This window comes from Hyperolius riggenbachi, chromosome 11 (assembly GCF_040937935.1).
Source record: "Hyperolius riggenbachi isolate aHypRig1 chromosome 11, aHypRig1.pri, whole genome shotgun sequence".
Taxonomy (NCBI): Eukaryota; Metazoa; Chordata; class Amphibia; order Anura; family Hyperoliidae; genus Hyperolius; species Hyperolius riggenbachi.
In genome coordinates, this window is record NC_090656.1 from 128,524,764 (window position 1) to 128,539,121 (window position 14,358).

The 14,358-nt window shown below is 49.8% G+C and overlaps 1 long non-coding RNA gene across 1 annotated transcript; it reads right to left on the reverse strand.

Moving 5' to 3' along the window:
• Positions 1-3,553: 3,553 nt before the first annotated feature.
• LOC137538920 (uncharacterized) lies at positions 3,554-9,826 on the reverse strand. The gene is made up of 2 exons (XR_011024900.1): positions 8,063-9,826; positions 3,554-5,938 (listed from the first exon to the last, which is right to left on the reverse strand). It is a non-coding gene; the product is annotated as an uncharacterized lncRNA (long non-coding RNA).
• Positions 9,827-14,358: the final 4,532 nt, after the last annotated feature.

Here is a 14,358-nt window from a genome sequence, read left to right on the forward strand (position 1 = left end):
AAGGACTACAGAAGGCTGGAAGAAGCCCAGGTAAGTAAAAATGCTCTTCTCCAGTTTATCTCCGGTACACATTAAAGGGAACCCGAGTTGGGAGGGATATGGAGGCTGCCTTATTTATTTCCTTTTAAACAATACCAGTTGCCTGGCAGCCCACCTGATCCTGTGTCATAGCCATAAACCCTGAACAAATACCGTATTTTTCGGACTATAAGACGCACTTTTTCTCCCCCAAAAGTGGGGATAAAAAGTCCCTGCATCTTATAGTCCGAAGGTAGCAAAAAAAAGTGGTATACATATTGCAAAATACATAAATCGTTGCTTACTATTTCCCTCTGAGGGTCTCTGGTGGCGTGGAGCAAACCAAAAGCTCAATCATCTGCTACATCACACCGCTGCCCATGCCGCCAACCATCCGCCTTGATACCGTCAATGTGGCCGCCCGCAATGATCCCCATGTTTCTTCCATGCCTGCTTTCGGAAGCCGCAGCGGCTGTCCTCCATGTATCGCGGCCAGGGCTAATTGCAGCGGATGTCCTCCTCGGCGGGGGGCCATGGCTAATTGCAGTGGATGTCCTCCTCGGCGGGGGGCCATGGCTAATTGCAGCGGATGTCCTCCTCGGCGGGGGGCCATGGCTAATTGCCTCGGATGTCCTCATCAGCGGGGGGCCAGGGCTAATTGCAGCGGCTATCATTTTGTAAGTTCCTGCGCAGCGGGTGGGGGGGGGGGGGGCGTGACAGAAGACGGGAGATTGTAGAGGTAGTTATGACTACCGATGCCTCAGTACTCCCTTGTACTTCCTTCCACGCATGAGCGTCACACGTCATGGCGCTAGTAAACAAGGAAGTACTGAGGCATCGGTAGTCATAACTACCTCTACAATCTCCCGTCTTTTGTCACACCCCCCGCCGCTGCGCAGGAACTTACAAAATGACAGCCACTGCAATTAGCCCTGGCCCCCCGCCGATGAGGACATCCGATGCAATTAGCCATGGCCCCCCGCCGAGGAGGACATCCGCTGCAATTAGCCATGAGATCGTCCCTCAAGGGATGCCTGGATCGTGCCACTGCTCCCTTGCCACATCAAGGTCATCACAGCTCACATCAGAGGGACAGCTGGATAGGTGAGGTCATACAAGTTGTAGGGTTTAGTTATTGTAACTGGTAGGGAGGCAGGGTTAGTTTAATGTAGGGTGTAGTGTCACTGGTTGGGCAGCAGGGGTGGATATAGTATAGTGTAGTAACTGGTGGGGAAATCAGGAACTAGTGTAGTGTAGTGCAAGGTTACTGGTGGGGCGTCAGGCTTTAGGGTAGGGTACTTAGTTTAGCTGGTTGGGGCAGCAGGGGTAAGTGTAGCTGGGCACTGAAGCTTAGTTATTGTAGCTGGTGGGGACAGCTGGTGGGGAAAAAGGTCTACAAGTCTCCCTTGCACCATGGATGCACCCAGGTTTAGTATATTTTTTCCCAGTGGCGTACCTAGGGCATTTGACACCCGGTGCTAGGTATTGAAAGACAACCCCCCCCCACGGTGCGCCGCGGCGAAAAAATGGGCGTGGCTATGACCGGATGGGGCGGAGCTAATTTAAAAGTGCACCCAAGTTTTAGTCAACCTTTCTCCAGAAAATTCACATCATTGCGCAGCTTTTCTCCAGAAAATACACAAAATGTCAGAAGCTTTCAACATAAAATACACGTAATGCGAGAACATTTCACCAGACATTACACGTTATGTGAGTAGATTTCACAAGAAAATACATTCAATCATGTCGGCAGATTTGACCAGAAAAAAATCATTCAATCTTGCGGTAGATTTGACCAGAACATACACAATGTCAGCACCAGATTTCACCACAAAATACACAATATCAGTAGTTAAACTGACCACAAAATACACAATGACGGTAGTTAAACTGACCACAAAATACACAATGTCGGTAGCAGATCTGACAACAAAATACACAATATCAGTAGCAGATTTGAGTGTTGGCAAGCTGATAGCCTGGTGGGTAGGTGGTGAAGGGTGAGCAGCCTGATTGCCTAGTGGGTAGGTGGGCAGCCTGCTGGGTAGCAGTGGTGGGTAGGGGGGCAGCAGTGGTGGGTAGCCTTCTGGGTAGCCTGGTGGGTAGGTGGGCAGCAGTGGTGGGTAGGTGGGTAGCATGGTGGGTAGGGGGGCAGCAGTGGTGGGTAGGTGGCCAGCCTGCTGGGTAGCCTGGTGGGTAGGTGGGCAGCCTGCTGGGTAGCAGTGGTGGGTAGGTGGGCAGCAGTGGTGGGTAGGTGGGCAGCCTGCTGGGTAGCCTGGTGGGTAGGTGGGCAGCCTGCTGGGTAGCAGTGGTGGGTAGGTGGGCAGCAGTGGTGGGTAGGTGGGCAGCAGTGGTGGGTAGCCTGGTGGGTAGGTGGGCAGCCTGCTGGGTAGCCTGGTGGGTAGGTGGGCAGCAGTGGTGGGTAGGTGGGCAGCAGTGGTGGGTAGCCTGGTGGGTAGGTGGGCAGCAGCGGTGGGTAGGTGGGCAGCAGTGGTGGGTAGGTGGGCAGCAGCGGTGGGTAGGTGGGCAGCAGCGGTGGGTAGGTGGGCAGCAGTGGTGGGTAGGTGGGCAGCAGTGGTGGGTAGCCTGCTGGGTAGCCTGGTGGGTAGGTAGGCAGCAGTGGTGGGTGGGTGGGCAGCCTGCTGGGTAGCCTGGTGGGTAGGTGGGCAGCAGTGGTGGGTAGGTGGGCAGCAGTGGTGGGTAGGTGGGCAGCAGTGGTGGGTAGCCTGCTGGGTAGGTGGGCAGCAGTGGTGGGTAGGTGGGCAGCAGCGGTGGGTAGGTGGGCAGCAGCGGTGGGTAGATGGGCAGCAGCGGTGGGTAGGTGGGCAGCAGCGGTGGGTAGGTGGGCAGCAGTGGTGGGTAGCCTGCTAGCAGTGGTGGGTAGGTGGGCAGCAGCGGTGGGCAGGTGGGCAGCAGCGGTGGGCAGGTGGGCAGCAGCGATGGGTAGCCTGCTGGGTAGCCTGGTGGGTAGGTGGGCAGCAGCGGTGGGTAGGTGGGCAGCAGTGGTGGGTAGGTGGGCAGCAGTGGTGGGTAGCCTGGTGGGTAGGTGGGCAGCAGTGGTGGGTAGGTGGGCAGCAGTGGTGGTAGGTGGGCAGCAGTGGTGGGTAGGTGGGCAGCAGCGGTGGGTAGGTGGGCAGCAGTGGTGGGTAGGTGGGCAGTAGTGGTGGGTAGCCTGGTGGGTAGGCGGGCAGCAGTGGTGGGTAGGTGGTGGGCAGCAGTGGTGGGTAGGTGGGCAGCAGCGGTGGGTAGGTGGGCAGCAGTGGTGGGTAGGTGGGCAGCAGTGGTGGGTAGCCTGGTGGGTAGGTGGGCAGCAGTGGTGGGTAGGTGGTGGGCAGCAGTGGTGGGTAGGTGGGCAGCAGCGGTGGGTAGGTGGGCAGCAGCGGTGGGTGGCCGGTGCACCTGTAAAAGAAAAAAACCTTACCTGCAGATGAAACCTCTCTTCCGAGTTGTAATGCTATGTTTTTGGCGTTGCTAAGGCCTCACACTCGACTCACACTAGCACACAGACTAGGTAAATACATAGCTTACGACTTCACACTGTATTAGGATATTTATTCAATTATTTACATTATTTACAGGTATAGCAGTGAATCATGGATAAGTAATAGAGTAAAGAATCAATACATTACCGGATATTGCATCATCACTCCGTATCGGGGGACCAGCGATCGTCAGGAGGCAGCGCATACACAACATCACACAACTCGTCAGTAGTGGAGAGTCCCATCAGAGCAAGGGAAATCTCTCTTTCTTATACTCATAGCTCCACCCATTTTCCCTATTGCATCCTGGGGATGCACAGGCATGAGCTTCACTATGGTTGGATGACTTATAGTCAATATTTTCATAAACAGAACTAGTTCTAGTTAAGTTGCGCATTCCCTGAAACAGTTAATTCAGGGTTACGCGCTTATTGCAACACAATGTTATATAACCATATCACGTGCCACGCATGCTCAGTACTTGTTGTGACTGGGTGGGTTCGTCCTTCAGCCTATCCACAACGTGGAAGTATGATTCATCCCTCGTGATAACCGCGTGAACACAGCGCACAGCCGTATGTTTTTATAACTTGCAGTAACCTTTTGTTCTTCTGTCAATGGTTTTCTTATGGAGAATGGTGCATCACTACTAAAAGATCAAAATATGTCCTATCTGCCTACAGACTAGCTTGCTAATGTGTTTCTTACCTAACAGCCAGTCATTCACACAGACTCTTCAGACTTGTATCACATTCGGTCCTTAGTGATGACCATTAACATATGAAACCATGACAACTTTTTTCCTCTTACAACAGATCCCATATGCCACATACCAGTTCCATCTGGATAGGATAACTATAACAATCATTACAATCAAAAAATAGGATGAACTATACACTTCATCATTGTTTCTGCTGATGGCGAATAACCCATAAATACATCCCACCAATGGTGAGAGGTGGCATCTGCTATGGCAGAGCCCACTTTAACAATTTTGTTTGCAATCATGGCAGTACTGAGCTGGTGTACGATTATACTTCTATTCAACTTTTTAATAGCACTTTTTCACTTCCGTTAGATTTTTTTCAACAATCCGCTTTAGTTTAGTCAGGTTTAGATCCCAATTGGGAACTTCCAAACCTTGGCCTTGCCAGGAAACCTTTGTAGTTAACGCTATATCAGGCATCAACATAAAAGTTTCATTTTCCCATTGGAATACAGTGATATTGTGTATACATCCTGCAAAAGGCACCCTCATTTTAGGGACCACCTGACGATCTGTCACTACACATACCACTTGAGGTGTTATTTCCACCATCCAGCGGTATGTTATAGGCATTATGGTCCGCCCACATTTGTTTACAGTGTTCTGTAACAAACAAGGTTCATATGCAGTAGACTGTAACTTACATATTTTACTGTTTAAAGTATTATCACAAAAAGTCAAATCATCTGTTCTGTTGCTGTCATCAATAACCTGTCCATAAAACGTAGGTACCCAGAAGTGCTGATCACCTTCTGGCCCAATTAATAATGGCAAAATAACATTCTTACACATTATACTACTTTTAGTAACATTGTAAAGTGTCAATTGTCCCATGCAAAATGTATCATTGCACATCACTTTAGGTGCTTTGATATCTATCCAGTGATCAGTTCTTATCATGGAACTGAACACGGTCCTCCAAACCTCCTCATTTCCAGTCAACAACATAGTTTGAAATAACTCTCTGTTGTTGCTGTTGTAAGGTTTGCATGGAACAGATAGTCCAGTTTACAATTCTAGTTATATTAACATCTGTTTCATACATAACAGAGGCACTTGCGTTAATTAAGCCAAGCAAATCATCATCTATTTTAGCTTGTAACTTAAATGGCGCCCATATAGTTGGCATCCATTTAGCTTGTAAAATTAAGACATCATTTATTTTACTTCCAACGTTATGCAATCTATTTGCTAATGTTTCAATATCAAAACTATTAAGAGTTCCAGTCAATGTCCCATATCCTCCTAACAAAGTGTCATACCACTCTCTTCGTATTTGGTGTGGTTTAGAACAGTTTATGGCAGCTGGAAACGTGATTTTAGCATGAATCACAGTCTTTTAGGCATGTTGCCCCACCTTTACACAAGTGGAAGGTAGTCTCTTTATATGCCCAGGGTCCACTTTAGCATCCATCATATCCACAAATATCAAAGTAGGCCCCACCGAGACATGTTCCATTGAAAGTAACATTGAGAACGTCACATGCTTGCCTAGCATTACTGGTAAAGTTTCTCTGTAGACAACTCTTGGTTTTATTTCCCCACACGAAAGTCACCGTGGATCCCCTGTATCGGTTACTCGAATACCTGAAGTCCTTGCATTAACGCAACAGCTTTCCAACCACACGATACCAAGGATTCCAAGGACAATGCCATAGACATGGAGATCAATCTGCAAAAAACCCAAACAAGTGTGACTTATTCTTGCAAATAACATTTTTTTCCTGTAGGATATATTCCCACTTTTCCTGTTCTGGCCTCCAGCAGAGTTCGGTCCTTGCCTACTGCAATCACATCTGCTGGAGGAGGCGGTCCTTGGGGATTCTGACCCACATTTTAGCTCCAACCTTTACTGTATTAGTAGAACCAAAATATTCATCACCCTTTACTGATGGGCTTCCCTCTCTACAAATAAAGGAATTAGGGTCCCTTTACACTTAATCAGCTGCTGTTAACTGTAATCAAAAAATAACAACTGATGTACAGTCCAGCGTCCGTGTCCCCCTATGGCCTCTTTCACACCATACACTGAAAAAACATTGAAATCTTTTCACAGTGCATTGCCATTGGGGAAAAAACAACAACAACAAAAAACAAGAAAAAACAAACAACAACAAAATTGTATGCGTACTACTACTAATGCATACCAGCGCATTAAGTGTAAAAGGGCCCTCAGGAGAACCTGGGCTATACAACTCTTTGGCCTGTGTATACACAGTGTCCTCCCCTAAAAACTTTAACCCATCCTCTCTCCTCTTCCAATAATTAACTCACTATTTCCCAGGTTAATCATGATCACTTTAATTTATTCTTGATAGTCGGAGTCAATTACTCCTCCTATTACTATAGCTCTTTTCTGAGCAAAACTGAATTGGGTAGCTATTTGCCCATAATGTTAGTCAGGTATTTTACATCCTATACCTGTGGGAATGGTTGTAACCTGTGAGGGGTTAATGATAACAACTTCTAAAGCATGCAAATCCAACCCAGCTGATACAGGTTTTCCCCTATATGGAGCTACCGCATCCTTATGCATTTTTCAATAAGAAATCGTTTCTACTTTAACCACCCCACCAGCTAGTTTCTGGTATAAACAAAAATCTGTCATCTTCACAGTTTGTTTGTATTATTCTAAACTAGCATATGCATACATTCTAGCATCTTTAACAGAGGTATTCTTAAACATATAATACACTATATCAGTAAGGTCTCAAAGCAAACTTCATACAATTCATTAGAAACAACTCAATTCACACTTCATCATCAACACATTCTGCCACTTCACGCCATTCAGCTAATCAGTACAACATTCAACCCTAGAGAAACCAGACATTTCTCTGCAAGACAAACAAATCTCATTTAGTAACTAATGACCTTAGCCCGTTTAAAAAAAAACAAGCTAGGCCTTTCGCTGCGCATGCATGTGCCCGCTGTGCACATGCACCCGCCACGCGCGTGCCCTCATACACCGTTGCGCACACGCTAGCCGCCTCTGGCCCTATCCTCCCTCAACTTTTCCCCTGTGTTTCTGCGCCCCTCCCTGCACATGTGCAGTGCTAAAAAAAAAAAAAAAAAAAAAAAAAAACTCTGAATAGACGCAGAGACACTGGCATATTATATAAAAAGGTTTTCCAGTCTAATTACGCAATATTTTCATTCTACATTGCCATAATAGACTTCACAATTCTATTTCTTTCACACGGTCTCATCTAATCTAGCTTTCTTAGCTCAACAGGTAAACAATTTCACTCCTGCACAATTATAGCTAGAAACCAGGGGAAAAATTGCTGGCAGAGATGTCACCGTGACACCATAATCACATTTAACCCTGTAACCCCCCAAAAAAAAAATGAGCATTTGCAGGGATTTGGAAGTTCTAGCAAAACCCAGCACAACGCACAGTGCTGCACCAAACACACAACGCACACACACACAAGAAAGTTGCTTTACTATTTCTCACCTCTTTAACCATTTATTTTATCAAACAAGACGCATATCCCATGAAGTAAGAGTTAAAGGTCAATATTTTTTTTACAGCATGTACTCCTGAATGAAAAAAAAATAATGCTTGCCAAGCATCCCCAGTTGAGGAGAGCAGCATCTCAAACACTCACTGGCTCACACACATTCCCTAGGAGCACTCACCTCCCGTGCACAAATGCATTTTTTTTAAAAAAACATTCCTCTATGCATTCAATTAAACAAAAACCAGACATATGAATACACGATTAATCAGGACTCGCTATAACGGATTCACCATATAAAACATTCACTAGAAACAACAATGTTAACCCACCTGTCTTGTCCAGATTATATTACCATTTCAATTCTGCCAGTGCAGTCAGATACTGTCACTTTAAGGAATTTGCTTTACAAGTTTAAACACAGCACTCCAAGATTATACTCCGAAATCTACCAACAAAGACACAGACTGTATTAAAAACCGTAGTAGTAAAAGCTGAGATTCACTGTCAGGTTACTCTCTGCCCCTTTTTCCCATCCATATTTTATCATTAAAAATATGGGGTTTTCCTTAAGAGGGACAAAAACAGCAGTAACAACCTAAAGAAAGTTCCCAGCTATTCCTAATCTTTTCAAATGGAACAAAATACATTTGTGCTAAACACTTCCAATTCCAGTTCAATGCACATTGTCCTATTTCTTGTGCAATGATCAGTGGCAGAGTTTGGCTTCCTTTTATTTACAGAAGCTCCCTGCTCCACTGATAACAATCCAAAATGTGTCATCACAGGAGCCTCTTCCCCAGCTACTTCCTCCAGTACATTTATTTTACCAGCTGCAGATTCTGTTACATGTTGGTATTTATCTGCAGCTGCCTGTGATGACACTTGTGCAACTATCACTCTGTCATCCTACTCTAGTTCCTTTTCCTAACAGGACTAGCCTTTTTCCAACAGGAATACCCTCAAGTAAAGTAACAACATTGAGGGATTCTGATTCTTTCAACCTACACAATCTTTGTTGAAGCTTTCTATAAGCTGTCAACAACATCCCACTATGCCGCCTGAGAGCGACATCATGCCCCGCCTTAACAGGGCCCCCCTCTAGAGTCTTATCTACATCTAGAGAGAGCAACAACATCACCCGCTTCAACGGGGAACCCCCCCTAGAGTCTTATCTACATCTAGAGAGAGCAACAACATCACCCGCTTTAACGGGGAACCACTATATTCCAGCATCAGGCAGCGTCCCTCAACCTCAAGTTGAGCCTGTTCCGCCTTTTCTTGATCCTGGAACGCCTTCTGCAATCGCTTGTGCACACCACGATATGCAGAGGCCAACACCCAGCTCCTTCTAGCTAGGGTAACTGCATCACCTACCTTGGCAGGGAGTTTTTCAAGTACTTGAACTAAATCAACCGGTTCTGATTCTTTTAACTGCTTATCCCATGATTCTGCCAACCCATGGCTAGCTAATTCCACTGCTATAATATTATACGGAGACTCGGTCCAGCCGGGGATCTCCGCAGGTTCTTTTAGGCATTTGGCCTTTTTCTTAAACATATTGCCTTACTTTTGGCACACTGCCAACTGGGCGTGGCTTTGACCAGAGGTGCCCCTCAACTTCTAGACACCAATGGTCAAACTTCCCACAGGTAAATTTTGCTTAGTTCAAAAGATATCTTGACTTGAAACTAAGTGGGAGGAGCTACTGACTCCAAACTTTGCCCACACCTGTAATCTGTCCTAAGATATATACATGTCAAGTATCAAGTCAATATACCATACAGGGGCAATTTTACAAAGATTTATATTAATTGCCCCACTAACTGGCAAAATGCCAAATTTTGCAAAATTACACCCAGAGACCCACAGAATCATAGGCAATATATTTCAGAGGTCAAAAGTCATCCTCGTCGCCATTTATGTAATGCTATGTTTTTGGCGTTGCTAAGGCCTCACACTCGACTCACACTAGCACACAGACTAGGTAAATACATAGCTTACGACTTCACACTGTATTAGGATATTTATTCAATTATTTACATTATTTACAGGTATAGCAGTGAATCATGGATAAGTAATAGAGTAAAGAATCAATACATTACCGGATATTGCATCATCACTCCGTATCGGGGGACCAGCGATCGTCAGGAGGCAGCGCATACACAACATCACACAACTCGTCAGTAGTGGAGAGTCCCATCAGAGCAAGGGAAATCTCTCTTTCTTATACTCATAGCTCCACCCATTTTCCCTATTGCATCCTGGGGATGCACAGGCATGAGCTTCACTATGGTTGGATGACTTATAGTCAATATTTTCATAAACAGAACTAGTTCTAGTTAAGTTGCGCATTCCCTGAAACAGTTAATTCAGGGTTACGCGCTTATTGCAACACAATGTTATATAACCATATCACGTGCCACGCATGCTCAGTACTTGTTGTGACTGGGTGGGTTCGTCCTTCAGCCTATCCACAACGTGGAAGTATGATTCATCCCTCGTGATAACCGCGTGAACACAGCGCACAGCCGTATGTTTTTATAACTTGCAGTAACCTTTTGTTCTTCTGTCAATGGTTTTCTTATGGAGAATGGTGCATCACTACTAAAAGATCAAAATATGTCCTATCTGCCTACAGACTAGCTTGCTAATGTGTTTCTTACCTAACAGCCAGTCATTCACACAGACTCTTCAGACTTGTATCACACGAGTCCCAGGCAGCCTCCGCAGCTCCTCTTGAATGTCCCGCGCCGTCTCCTGCTGCGTCATCAGTGCAGGGCTACGGGAAGATGGCCGCCGAAGCCCACACTGGAGACAAAAATAGACGGCAAGATGGCGTCGGCGGCCATCTTGCCGTCTATTTTTGTCTCCAGTGCGGGCTTCGGCGGCCATCTTCTCGTAGCCCTGCTCGGGTACACTGAGGGCGGCTATCAGCCGCCCTGTCAGTGCCCGTTGCCGGCGCCCGTGGAGGGGAAGCGCCGAAGGAGGGGACCCAGGTGAGGAAAATGGGCGTGGCTATGACCGGATGGGGCGGAGCTAATTTAAAAGTGCACCCAAGTTTTAGTCAACCTTTCTCCAGAAAATTCACATCATTGCGCAGCTTTTCTCCAGAAAATACACAAAATGTCAGAAGCTTTCAACATAAAATACACGTAATGCGAGAACATTTCACCAGACATTACACGTTATGTGAGCAGATTTCACAAGAAAATACATTCAATCATGTCGGCAGATTTGACCAGAAAAAAATCATTCAATCTTGCGGTAGATTTGACCAGAACATACACAATGTCAGCACCAGATTTCACCACAAAATACACAATATCAGTAGTTAAACTGACCACAAAATACACAATGACGGTAGTTAAACTGACCACAAAATACACAATGTCGGTAGCAGATCTGACAACAAAATACACAATATCGGTAGCAGATTTGAGTGTTGGCAAGCTGATAGCCTGGTGGGTAGGTGGTGAAGGGTGAGCAGCCTGATTGCCTAGTGGGTAGGTGGGCAGCCTGCTGGGTAGCAGTGGTGGGTAGGGGGGCAGCAGTGGTGGGTAGCCTTCTGGGTAGCCTGGTGGGTAGGTGGGCAGCAGTGGTGGGTAGGTGGGTAGCATGGTGGGTAGGGGGGCAGCAGTGGTGGGTAGGTGGCCAGCCTGCTGGGTAGCCTGGTGGGTAGGTGGGCAGCCTGCTGGGTAGCAGTGGTGGGTAGGTGGGCAGCAGTGGTGGGTAGGTGGGCAGCCTGCTGGGTAGCCTGGTGGGTAGGTGGGCAGCCTGCTGGGTAGCAGTGGTGGGTAGGTGGGCAGCAGTGGTGGGTAGGTGGGCAGCAGTGGTGGGTAGCCTGGTGGGTAGGTGGGCAGCCTGCTGGGTAGCCTGGTGGGTAGGTGGGCAGCAGTGGTGGGTAGGTGGGCAGCAGTGGTGGGTAGCCTGGTGGGTAGGTGGGCAGCAGCGGTGGGTAGGTGGGCAGCAGTGGTGGGTAGGTGGGCAGCAGCGGTGGGTAGGTGGGCAGCAGCGGTGGGTAGGTGGGCAGCAGTGGTGGGTAGGTGGGCAGCAGTGGTGGGTAGCCTGCTGGGTAGCCTGGTGGGTAGGTAGGCAGCAGTGGTGGGTGGGTGGGCAGCCTGCTGGGTAGCCTGGTGGGTAGGTGGGCAGCAGTGGTGGGTAGGTGGGCAGCAGTGGTGGGTAGGTGGGCAGCAGTGGTGGGTAGCCTGCTGGGTAGGTGGGCAGCAGTGGTGGGTAGGTGGGCAGCAGCGGTGGGTAGGTGGGCAGCAGCGGTGGGTAGATGGGCAGCAGCGGTGGGTAGGTGGGCAGCAGCGGTGGGTAGGTGGGCAGCAGTGGTGGGTAGCCTGCTAGCAGTGGTGGGTAGGTGGGCAGCAGCGGTGGGCAGGTGGGCAGCAGCGGTGGGCAGGTGGGCAGCAGCGATGGGTAGCCTGCTGGGTAGCCTGGTGGGTAGGTGGGCAGCAGCGGTGGGTAGGTGGGCAGCAGTGGTGGGTAGGTGGGCAGCAGTGGTGGGTAGCCTGGTGGGTAGGTGGGCAGCAGTGGTGGGTAGGTGGGCAGCAGTGGTGGTAGGTGGGCAGCAGTGGTGGGTAGGTGGGCAGCAGCGGTGGGTAGGTGGGCAGCAGTGGTGGGTAGGTGGGCAGTAGTGGTGGGTAGCCTGGTGGGTAGGCGGGCAGCAGTGGTGGGTAGGTGGTGGGCAGCAGTGGTGGGTAGGTGGGCAGCAGCGGTGGGTAGGTGGGCAGCAGTGGTGGGTAGGTGGGCAGCAGTGGTGGGTAGCCTGGTGGGTAGGTGGGCAGCAGTGGTGGGTAGGTGGTGGGCAGCAGTGGTGGGTAGGTGGGCAGCAGCGGTGGGTAGGTGGGCAGCAGCGGTGGGTGGCCGGTGCACCTGTAAAAGAAAAAAACCTTACCTGCAGATGAAACCTCTCTTCCGAGTCCCAGGCAGCCTCCGCAGCTCCTCTTGAATGTCCCGCGCCGTCTCCTGCTGCGTCATCAGTGCAGGGCTACGGGAAGATGGCCGCCGAAGCCCACACTGGAGACAAAAATAGACGGCAAGATGGCGTCGGCGGCCATCTTGCCGTCTATTTTTGTCTCCAGTGCGGGCTTCGGCGGCCATCTTCTCGTAGCCCTGCTCGGGTACACTGAGGGCGGCTATCAGCCGCCCTGTCAGTGCCCGTTGCCGGCGCCCGTGGAGGGGAAGCGCCGAAGGAGGGGACCCAGGTGAGGAAAATGGGCGTGGCTATGACCGGATGGGGCGGAGCTAATTTAAAAGTGCACCCAAGTTTTAGTCAACCTTTCTCCAGAAAATTCACATCATTGCGCAGCTTTTCTCCAGAAAATACACAAAATGTCAGAAGCTTTCAACATAAAATACACGTAATGCGAGAACATTTCACCAGACATTACACGTTATGTGAGCAGATTTCACAAGAAAATACATTCAATCATGTCGGCAGATTTGACCAGAAAAAAATCATTCAATCTTGCGGTAGATTTGACCAGAACATACACAATGTCAGCACCAGATTTCACCACAAAATACACAATATCAGTAGTTAAACTGACCACAAAATACACAATGACGGTAGTTAAACTGACCACAAAATACACAATGTCGGTAGCAGATCTGACAACAAAATACACAATATCGGTAGCAGATTTGAGTGTTGGCAAGCTGATAGCCTGGTGGGTAGGTGGTGAAGGGTGAGCAGCCTGATTGCCTAGTGGGTAGGTGGGCAGCCTGCTGGGTAGCAGTGGTGGGTAGGGGGGCAGCAGTGGTGGGTAGCCTGGTGGGTAGGTGGGCAGCAGTGGTGGGTAGGTGGGTAGCATGGTGGGTAGGGGGGCAGCAGTGGTGGGTAGGTGGCCAGCCTGCTGGGTAGCCTGGTGGGTAGGTGGGCAGCCTGCTGGGTAGCAGTGGTGGGTAGGTGGGCAGCAGTGGTGGGTAGGTGGGCAGCCTGCTGGGTAGCCTGGTGGGTAGGTGGGCAGCCTGCTGGGTAGCAGTGGTGGGTAGGTGGGCAGCAGTGGTGGGTAGGTGGGCAGCAGTGGTGGGTAGCCTGGTGGGTAGGTGGGCAGCCTGCTGGGTAGCCTGGTGGGTAGGTGGGCAGCAGTGGTGGGTAGGTGGGCAGCAGTGGTGGGTAGCCTGGTGGGTAGGTGGGCAGCAGCGGTGGGTAGGTGGGCAGCAGTGGTGGGTAGGTGGGCAGCAGCGGTGGGTAGGTGGGCAGCAGCGGTGGGTAGGTGGGCAGCAGTGGTGGGTAGGTGGGCAGCAGTGGTGGGTAGCCTGCTGGGTAGCCTGGTGGGTAGGTAGGCAGCAGTGGTGGGTAGGTGGGCAGCCTGCTGGGTAGCCTGGTGGGTAGGTGGGCAGCAGTGGTGGGTAGGTGGGCAGCAGTGGTGGGTAGGTGGGCAGCAGTGGTGGGTAGCCTGCTGGGTAGGTGGGCAGCAGTGGTGGGTAGGTGGGCAGCAGCGGTGGGTAGGTGGGCAGCAGCGGTGGGTAGATGGGCAGCAGCGGTGGGTAGGTGGGCAGCAGTGGTGGGTAGCCTGCTAGCAGTGGTGGGTAGGTGGGCAGCAGCGGTGGGCAGGTGGGCAGCAGCGGTGGGCAGGTGGGCAGCAGCGGTGGGTAGCCTGCTGGGTAGCCTGGT